At 46.6% G+C, this 10,933-nt stretch overlaps 1 long non-coding RNA gene across 1 annotated transcript; it reads right to left on the bottom strand.

Annotated features, from left to right (window-relative positions):
• Nucleotides 1-4,044: 4,044 nt before the first annotated feature.
• Nucleotides 4,045-10,452, bottom strand: LOC120095101 (uncharacterized). The gene is made up of 2 exons (XR_005490209.2): nt 6,870-10,452; nt 4,045-5,138 (listed from the first exon to the last, which is right to left on the bottom strand). It is a non-coding gene; the product is annotated as an uncharacterized LOC120095101 (long non-coding RNA).
• Nucleotides 10,453-10,933: the final 481 nt, after the last annotated feature.

The raw sequence follows: 10,933 nt of genomic DNA, 5'->3' as shown, positions 1-10,933 counted from the left end.
GCATTTGTATCCGGTAATTTGCCTTCATTGTAGCTAATGTATTTCCTGCCCTAGGGAATGATATCATTTTTTTTTCTTCCTAGAAAAGTAAAAAAAAAAAAAAAAAAAAAAAGCCAAGTTACAGATTTTAAGCATTTCTCTGGTTTATTTACTATTTCTGAGATGAAAATTAATCTTATGCATTTTTATTATGCCTTGTTTTAGCTCAGCATCAATACTGCTCTCTCTCTCTCTCGCTCTCTCTCTCTCTCTCTCGTCTCTCTCTCTCTCTGTCTCTCTCTCTCTTTCCCTCTTTATTCCTAGATACAGCAATGTGGGGCTTCTCTATTACTGATATCCTGTCTCTGTTTGTTATTTTCAGTTACATGAACCAAAGCATGCATCTAATTCCTACAGCAGGCTACGGTAGAATCTCCAGAAATGTCCCAGGCGCGTGCGTGTCTGAGGACCAAGATGTGACTATCAGCACCCCCACCCACTGCTGTGGACTCCAGTGAGCTCCCCAGACTCTCCCTGCGAGAGCACCATGGCGGGCTGTCTACTCCTTTCTCTGCTCCATGTTAGCCCTCTGCTTTATAAAGTTGCAAATAGCAATTCTTTTTGATAAAAACAAAGTAAAATATTTTCCCTGTTTTATCTAATTCTAAATATGAAAGAGTCTGCAGTAAATGTGTCCTAAAGATTAGGTTAGGACATAGTGTTTGCAGGCATGAATGATTTTGTAAACATTCTTAGGTTAGAAAATGAAATTTCAACATAATGCCACATAATGGAATTTATTTCTACTTTAAATTTTTTACATTTATTCATTTGCGTGTGTGTGGTGTGTGGTGTGTGGTGTGTGATGTGTGGTGGTGGTGGTGGTGGTGGTGGTGGTGGTGGTGTGTGTGTGTGTGTGTGTGTGTGTGTGTGTGTGTGTGTAAGGTCAGAACATACCCAGACACAAAATCCTCAGTACAAAGATTTATTACCCAAGCAAGCAGGGAGTGGTGCCTCTGTGTTGGGCAAAGACAGACATTAGGCAGCAGGTGTTTTTGCAGGAGTGGAGTTTTAAGGAGAAAAAGGGGAAGTCTGTGCTAGGCTGAGTTGGTAAGTCCTGACTGAACAGTATACTGGCTGGTTTTGTGTGTCAACTTGACACAAGCTGGAGTTATCACAGAGAAAGGCGCCTACCTTGAAGAAATGCCTCCATGAGATCCATCTGTAAGGCATTTTCTCAATTAGTGATCAAGGGTGGGAGGGCCCATTGTGGGTGGTGCTGTCCCTGGGCTGGTAGTCCTGGGTTCTATAAAAAAGCAAGCTGAGCAAGCCAGGGGAAGCAAGCCAGTAAGTAACATCCCTCCATGGCCTCTGCATCAGATCCTGCTTCCTGACCTGCTTGAGTTCCAGTCCTGACTTCCTTTGGTGATGAACAGCAATGTGGAAGTGTAAGCTGAATAAACCCTTTCCTCCCCAACTTGGTCTTGATGTTCTTGCAGAAATAGAAACCCTGACTAAGACAGACAGGAATATCCAGAGTAGCCATAGAATGAATTTTGATTCTGGGCCGTGGTGTTTTCATGGATGGAACCTTAGTGACGAGTGACAGGAATGAGTCAGTAGCCAAATAAAGGAACGAACCCTGGGGGCTAGCCTTAGGAGTGCAACCTAATGGTTTAGCAATTGAGAAGGAAGGGGAGAGGACAAGACCTACCAGCTCCCTGTTTGCTGTACTCAGGCTTGCTAAGAGAGCCCTTCAGTGTGGGGGTACACGGTAGGAGTCAGAGGACAGCGTCTTCTTCCACCGTGTGGGTTTGGGATTGAACTCGGTTCACTGGCCTTGGCATCAAACACCTTTACCCACTAATCAGTCAGGCCAGCCCCATTTCTGCTTTTACTGCTAAGACATTTCTATTGCATGCTAGATTTTGTGTGTGTGTGTGTGTGTGTGTGTGTGTGTGTGTGTGTGTGTCCATCTGTACATGGGATGTGTGAAGGTCACAGAGTAACCTCAAGAGGCACTCCTGAGGTACCTTTCACCTTCTGTTTGAGAGCCCATCTCTCACTGGCTTAGGACTTTGCCACATAGGCCAGGCTACCTGACTGAGAGCTTCCAGGGACCAGCCTGCCTCACCGGTCCTTCCGATGTCACTGGGATATGAGGTACAAGCACGAGGGTGGCATTTACCGGATTGCCTTCAGATATTTTGGGGTTTTGTTTTTGTTTCTGTTTTGCGACATTATAAAATCACGGGGTTATTCTGCAAAGTGCCTCCTTTCTAAGTTGTCATATTAATAATCCATGAAGTTTGAGTCTGTCCTTGGGGAGGTATTTTCTTTTTTTTAAATTTATTTTTTTAAAGATTTTATTTTATTGTATATGAGTACACTGTAGCTGCCTTCAGACACACCAGAAGAGGGCATCAGATCTCATTGCAGATGGCTGTGAGCCACCATGTGGTTGCTGGGATTTGAACTCAGGACCTCTGGAAGAGCAGTCGGTGCTCTTAACCGCTGAGCCCCCGGTATTTTCTTTTTTTGTGTCACTGGAGTGTGAGTCCAGGGTGTGTTAGGTAAGTACTCTGCTGTTTACCGTTCTTGTCGGTGGCAGGTACCTGGGAGAGTGGAGCCTAAAAAACGAGGCAGACAAAAGTGTCATTCAATAGCCAGCTTTATTCAGAGCATCAGACAATTTATACTCTGAGGGCTAAGCAGAGTCACCGGAGTGTGTCAATCACAAGACCCATGTGGCAAAAACGTGTTTTCCTCCATAGAGGCATATGAATAGCAACAGTGAAGTCCGCTCCTCTCTGCTCTGCCCAGGAGGAGTGTGAAAACACATTCCAATAACAAGTCTGTTTTTGGAGAAACTGAGTTTCTCCAAACTCTCTCTTGTTTTCATGGAGTTTGTTTTCAGAATTGCCCATGCGTGACTCCATTTTTGAATGTTCTGACACTCTAGCATTGAGCTACACCCCCAGTTCACAATTTTAAAGAGTTTTTTTTTTTTTTTTTTTTTTTTTTTTTTTTTTTTTTTTGCTCTCATAATGAGTCTCAGCCCTCAGGGTTATGGTTTGTTTTTCTGAGAGGGTCTCATGTAGCCCAGGCTAACCTCAAACTCTGAGTAGCCCAGCAGGATGACCTTGAACTTCTGATCCTCTTGCCTTGACCTCCCAGGTTCTGGGATTATAGACATGTGCCACACACTCAGCTTATGAGATGTTTGGGGATCAAACCTAAGGTGTCAGACATGGTACCCAAGCTTCTACCAACTGAGCTCTATGTATTTTTTTTTTTTTGTAATAAGCAAAGGCAAGGTTTATTACAGAGACCTATTATAGAGATCTCTGGGCCGACACGTATCCCACGCAGGAGACAGAGGAGTCGACCGAGCTCTATGTATTTTAAAGTGATCTTTGACCTCAGACATGGTCAGCCCTTTTCTGCTGTAGAGCCAGCCTCCGCCTGTGCCTCTCAACTTGCCTGTCTGGCCCCCACACTTTCTTTGCCATTAATTTCCTCTCTCTTTTCTTCAGTTTCCTCCTCTTCCCGAGCAGACCCCAAACTCAGAATTCCTGCTCTTTCTCTAAGCAGGCATGACCTTAAACGTCATGTCCTTGGCAAGGCTGACTCTGTACATTTTTAACCTCAATGGGATATGAAGACTCATGCCTGTAATTCCATGTTTGGGGTGCTTGTGTTGGCCAGGGTGAGATTCCTGTCTCAGGCAAATGGCAAAATATTAATAATGGTAAGAATAAATAGAAAAAGTTCAACCCTGGGCCTGGAGTGATGATGGTTAAGAGCACTTGCTGTGTTTGCAGAAGACCAGGGTTCAGTTCCCAGAACCCACTGCGGCAGCTCACAACTGCCTGTAATTCCAGGGTACTGACACTCTCTTCTGGTCTCCCCAAGCTCCTGCACACATGAGGTACATGTAAATTCAGACAGGACACACAGACACACATAATTCAAATTTCAACCCCTTTCCACTTTCCACTCTTTAGACCTGCCCCTCCCTATTCATTTATTTACTGTGTGGATGAGGCAGGGGTGCGAGGCGTGAGTACCACAGTGCACATGTGGAGGTCAGAGGTCAACTCGTGGGACCTGGTTCTCTCCTTCTACTATGTAGGTTCTGAGGACCAAACTCAGATTGTTTGAGTTGGCAGCAGGCACCCTTACCCCTTGAACCATCTCATCAACCCTAGACCTGTCTATTTCCTCCTTCACACTAATCTCAGATACATATATTCCCTCCTTACCACCCCCTCCCGTACTGAGACGACAGGATGCACCACGTGATTAAACATTTGTTAGATGAGTGAGTCGTAGCATCAGTCCACATTCGTGCAATGCAATGAAAGCCTGGTGCTTCGTTAGATATGTAAACATTACCAGCCACTAATATTTCATGAGGCGGGGATCTCAGTATACGCCCCAGCTCATGAGTCCAAAAGATGCTCCAGCCTCAGGCTTGTGAGTAGCTTGGGACCTCAGGAGTTCCCAAAGCTCAGCTCAGTCTCTTAAATGGAACTGTGCCGTCTAGTCTTTTGTGCACACATCACACAACACTAACATTCTCTCCATGGTGTACATTGTCACATTGAAAGCATCGTGTCTATAGTGAAATCTGAAGGCTGGGCCCCAGCTGTGGGGAAATGTTCAGAAAGGGGAATCGAGTTCTGGATTCTTTCCCCCTCGTGCCTTAGCAACGCCTCTGTGTGGGCAGTGATGACAGAGTGAAGGAGCACAAGACGGTCCTTTTGTTGCTTTGACACTCCCGCTCGCTTATTAAAGTCAGGGATGCTGTCTTCTGAAACCAGCAGCTAAGCACGCACACGCTTATGCATTCTCTCTAGGAAAAAAACAAAAACAAGAAACGAAGACGCCCCGTATGTTGCAAGAAGTTTGTCCATTTTTTCTTCTTTTTCCCCCTTTTGAAAGAGTCCGGGCTGGTCTCAAACTCACTGTGCTGGCTTTTATTTATTATTTTTTTTTTTTACATCAATTTAAGGTAGGGTCATGGGGGAAGAGGCAATCTTAATCTGGAAAAGGTCTCCATAAGAGTGGCCTGTAGGCAAGTCTGGAGGGCATTTTCTTGATTGACGGTTGATGTGGGAGGGCCCAGCCTGTTGTGGGTGGAGCATCCTGGGTTCCTTTAGAAGACAGGAGCAAACCACAAGGAGCAAACCAGTCAGCAGTAGTTAGGAGAGAGAGAGAGAGAGAGAGAGAGAGAGAGAGAGAGAGAGAGAGAGAGAGAGAGAGAGAGAGAGAGAGAGGGGAGGGAGGGAGGGAGGGAGGGAGGGAGGGAGGGGGAGGGAGGGAGGGAGGGAGGGAGGGAGAGAGAGAGAGGCCCACATATGGAGATCAGAGGACAAATTTCAGGAGTTGGTTCTCTTTTTGCATGATGTGCATGATGTGTGTTCTGGGAATTGAACTCAGGTCATCAGCTTAGCATAGCGGTCCATGCTATGCTAGGCAAGTGCTCTACCATAGAACCAACACCCTCAGTCCTGTCTTGATGTTCTATTATTTTTTAACTCCTGTTTCTGTGTGTGGGTACACCTGTGAGGACAGGTGTCTCAGGTGTGGTACTTTCAGACAGTTGGGAGCCACCTGATGTGGTTGCTAGGAATCAAACTTTGGCCCTCTGTTAGACTAGGAGCTCTTAACCATTAAGCCATCTCTCCAGAGCACACACTCTCCACATTTCAATTAAGCACAGGGCCCTGAGAATTAGCCAATTCCCCTCCGAGAATTTGGTAATTTCTGAAGTAACCATTCTTGATGAGAATGGAGAAGTTCTGCTGTCAGTAAAGTTCCTTTTAAGTTGAGCTGTGTCCTGGTGTCGCCCTGGAGCTTTGTAATCTGTCCTGGACAAGTGGACTTTGATGTGGAGACAGTTGCTCTTTGTCTGCGTGCAGCTCCTGCTCCTGGATTACACCTGTTCTTTATAACTTTAAAGGGCCCGTCATTGTGTAACTCTCCTTGGACATCAGGCTACTGAAACAGTGGACTCCAGGGAATTACTATTACTCAGGAGTCCCAGGCTGAACCCAGTGCCAGCCAGAGGGGCACTCTGCATCCCGGAAAGAGTTCTGATGACTCACAGGGACCACCTTGCAGGAGAGACTGCAGCCCAGTGATGATAAGCAGGCTACATCTTGACCAGGACTTTTACCTTTAAACCTAAGTCTCATGTCAGTACCCTACAGTTGAACTCAGAGATCACTGACGCCCCCTCCCCCATTTACTTCTCTTCCGGATATGGGCCACACTGAGGGACTCTCTCTGCTTTTCACTAGCGCTTGCCTCAAGGAGTACTAGGGACAGATGGATGAGCCAGGACCCAGGCTTTCACCCTAAAAATTCCAGTTAGATCCCGACAACAGTGGATGCCAGGAGGTGATGCGCTAGAAGGAAGGAGCTGTGAACTTAGAAGTCAGTGAACTCTCATTTCTCCCAGGGAAGAGCTGAAGTTGAAAGCAAAAGAATGAAAAAAAAATCAGACTGTGCACATTTTAAGTGTAAGAAAGCTGATCCAGCTTAGTAATCACAGACTCTGGGCGGGAAGTTACTGGGGGCCGTAACCATGAGGATATCCAGGCCCTGTTTACCACGGACACTATGCCAACTCAGACTTTGTGTGGACTTACCTCGGCCTTGACATATAAAATGCAGAAAAATGCAAGATCGAACCTTGGGGGTCGGGGTCGGGGGCGAGAAATACCTGAATCAAAAGCAAAACGTGACAAAGGCACAAGGGCCATCGGACAAATTGTGACCTGAGCGGGGGCAGGTGATGTGAATCCACCTCTCAGTGTGAGCAGGATGAGCAAACTCAAAACATCAGAAAAGAGGGGCCAAAGAGACGCCTCTGTTCTCACCTGCAGGGGAAGCTGAATTCAGATCCCCTAGGACCATGGGAAAGCTCAACCGTGGAGTGGAAGAGAGCTCGCCGATCTACCAGAGGCCTTGAGTTCAGATCCCGACACCTACAGCAAGTTGCTCACAAATGCCTGCAGCTCCAGCTCCAAGAGATCTGGTTCCCATGGGTATCTGTGCGCGCACACACACACACACACACACACACACACAGATACACAGACACACACACTCACACACACAGAGAGACAGATATACAGACACACACTCACACACACAGATACACACACTCACACACACAGATACACAGACACACACTCACACACACAGACACAGACAGATACACAGACACAGACAGATACACAGACACACACACAGATACACAGACACACACTCACACAGACACACAGACACACACACAGATACACAGACACACACACAGACACACAGACACACACACAGACAGATACATAGACAGATACACAGATACACACACAGATACACAGACACACACTCACACAGACACACAGACACACACAGAGACACACAGACACACACACAGACACACAGACACACACACAGACAGATACATAGACAGATACACAGATACACACACACAGACAGATACACAGACACACACTCACACACACATACACACACAGACAGATACACAGACAGATACACAGACACACACTCACACACATACACACACACACACAGATATACAGACACACACCCACGAAATCCTTAAACAAATAATAAAAGCTGGACGGATGTGGTGACACACAGGTTATGCCAGGGGTGGGGCAGAGGCAGGTGGTTCCTCCTTGGTTACTCAGCTTAGCCAAATCATGGGGTTCAGGTTCAGTGACAGACTCCGTTTCAGAGAGTAAGTTAGAGGGGGGTCAGTGAGGTGGTTCAGGGAGTAAACGTGTTCACTGGGCAACCTGAGGACAACCCATTCCATCCCATTCCATCCCCGGAGAACCAGGGAAAGGTGGAAGGACTGAACTGACTCCACGAGGTTGTCCTCTGGCCTCCACACATGCACATGACATGCACACAGAGACAGACACACAGACGCGCACAAATGATAAATCCAGAATGGCTGGGACTGCATTACATGCTGCTGGGCCTGGCTCTACACAACACGATTGGCAAACTGACTGGTGGACACATGAACAACACCGTGCCTCCCACTTCTAAAAGCATACGTACATCGAGCTCACAGAGAACATCCTCAAGACTCAGAAATGAACTGGGTCTAGTATACAGAGTCCTAGGTGGAGCAGAAGGCCAAGGGGTTGGCTAACCCAGAAGCCAGTAGGATGGCTAGAAAGTGCCAGGAAAGAGCAAAAGAGGCTGTAGAGGGATTTGTTCCAGGCCCTTTTGGCGTCAGTTATAGCAATGATGTCTGCTCACCCTCTAAACAAAATACTCACAACTCTTTGAAGGAGGTGGTTCACTACGAATCGATAAGCAAGAGGACTCAGGAAAACCACCAGAAGTGAACAACAAACACTGTTCCTAAAGTTTACAGAGCAGGCTTAAGGACATAGCTGTGTATGGCAGCATTAGGGGAACAGAGGGACAAGCTAAAGGGGTGGGAACGGATGGAAAAATGCAGTGGATTTCAGAAGCTACGATGAGAGCCAGGAAAGGAGGGGGACAATGTCTGGGAATCAGTGCCCAACTATTTCTCCCAAAGAGGGGGCCCTGAGCATCCTCAAATTCGCTCCATGCCAGAGCTCAAAGAAGTTATTAGCTTAGGTGTACATTTTAAAGATTTTATTTTCATGTATGTGTATGTGAGTGTGTATGTGTATGTGTGTATGTGAGTGTGTGTGTGTATGTGAGTGTGTCTGTGTGTGTCTGTGTGTGTGTATGAGAGTGTGTCTGTGTGTGTATGAGTGTGTCTGTGTGTGTATGTGAGTGTGTCTGTGTGTATGTGAGTGTGTCTCTGTGTGTGTATGAGAGTGTGTCTGTGTATATGTGTGTCTGTGTATATGTGTGTCTGTGTGTTTATGAGAGTGTGTCTGTGTGTGTATGTGAGTGTGTCTGTGTGTGTATGAGAGTGTGTCTCTGTGTGTGTATGAGAGTGTGTCTGTGTGTGTATGTGAGTGTGTCTGTGTGTGTATGAGAGTGTGTCTCTGTGTGTGTATGAGAGTGTGTCTGTGTGTGTATGTGAGTGTGTCTGTGTGTGTATGAGAGTGTGTCTCTGTGTGTGTATGAGAGTGTGTCTGTGTGTGTATGTGAGTGTGTCTGTGTGTGTATGAGAGTGTGTCTGTGTGTGTATGTGTGTCTGTGTGTGTGTATGTGCACATGTGTGCAGGTATCTGAGAAGGCCAAAAAGGGCACCAGATCCCTGATGCTGGAGTTAAAGGTGGTTGTGAGCCACCTGATGTGTGTGCCGGGAACTGAACTCAGATCCTCTGCAAGAGCAGCAAGTGTTCTGAAGTGTTCTGCAGCCACGGTCACAGGTTCCTCTGTGTGCCTTTTGTCTTGTATTGCTTTATCTTGCATCTTTGGGGTATCCACCCAGGACCGCCCCAGTGTTGAAACAAGAGCTCTTCACCTCAGCTACATCTTCTTGCCTGTTTCTTTCCCCCTTTCTTGCTTACCTTATTTTTTTGTGCTCTGTGTGGTTCTTTATCTGTGTAGCCCTGGCTGTCCTGGAACTCACTCTGTAGACCAGGCTGGCCTCAAGTTCGGGAGATCTGCCTGCCTCTGCTCCCCGAGTGCTGGGATTAAAGGTGTGTGCCACCACCACCCTGGAGTCTTTGTGGTTCTTAAGTGCTTAGGCAGCACCAACCCTAGGTAGGGAGGTCTGGGCTGTGTTGGAAAAGCTGAGCAGCAAGCCAGTAAGCAGTGCTCCTCCGTGGTTTCTGCTTCAGGCTCCTGTTCTACCTGACCTCCCTTGATGGCAGACTACCTGTAAGCTAAACAAACTTTTCTCCCCAGATTGGCTTTGGACAGTGTTCTGTCGCCAGTAGCAGTGATTGACAGGGATGTTCTGAGACGGGAAGTATTGGCAGGATTCATCCAGTGCCACTCTGACTGGTGATTTTTGTGACATCTGGCCAGCTTCACAGACTGGAAGAGCTGCTGCTCGAGAGGCTGCACGTGAAGTAAGGTGTTGGATGAAGAAAGCAAAGGCACTTCCTGTTTTCACACCAGGTGGTGGATGTGGACATCACAGGCTCTTCCTGTCTAAGGGTCCTGGTAGGAGCTGCTTAGGGGATACACTGAGAGTTTAAATGGATCATCCTTCCCATAATGCACTGGTTCCCATGTATTAGAATCACCTAGCTAACTACTGCCAAAATCCCAATGCCAAGTGAATTATCTTTCTTTTTTCAACTTTTTTTTTTTTAATGTTTGAGACAGGGTCTCAGGCAATACAGGCTGGCCTTGAATGCCTGATTCCTCCTGTCTTTTTTTTTTTTTTTTTTTTTTTGGTTCTTTTTTTCGGAGCTGGGGACCGAACCCAGGGCCTTGCGCTTCCTAGGCAAGCGCTCTACCACTGAGCTAAATCCCCAACCCCTGCATTTTTCTTTAACCACTTATAATCTCTCTTTTCAGCTCTTCTCATCTCAATTGAATTTGGGGTTGACATTTTGTCCTTTTGTCATAATTGCTACGTTGTTCATTTCCCAGTTGGTTGATAATAAACCCTCAAATAGTTTGTTCAAGAAGAACTCATGGGGCCAGGGACGTGGCTCAACTGATAGAGTTCTTGTCTAACACATCAAAAACTGGGTTCATTCGAAGTACCATGCAAATGGGGTACATTGGTGCTGACTGTAACTTTAACACTGAGAGATGAAGGCAGTTCATCTTTACCAAGGCTGTCTTTAGCCATAAACTTGATAGTTTAAGGCTAGCCTGGGCTACATGAGATCCTTTCTCAAAAAAAGAAAGAAAGAAAGAAAGAAAGAAAGGAAGGAAGGAAGGAAGGCAGAAAGGAAGGAAAGGACCAAAAAACAAGGAGATGGGTGGTGGTGGCGAGGCAGGTGGATCTCTGAGTTTGAGGCCAGCCTGGTCTGCAGAGAAAGTTCCAAGATAG

Source organism: Rattus norvegicus, chromosome 10, assembly GCF_036323735.1.
Source record: "Rattus norvegicus strain BN/NHsdMcwi chromosome 10, GRCr8, whole genome shotgun sequence".
In the NCBI taxonomy this organism is placed as follows: domain Eukaryota; kingdom Metazoa; phylum Chordata; class Mammalia; order Rodentia; family Muridae; genus Rattus; species Rattus norvegicus.
Note: the sequence above shows the minus strand (reverse complement) of the source record. Positions and strands in the feature narration are given on the sequence as shown.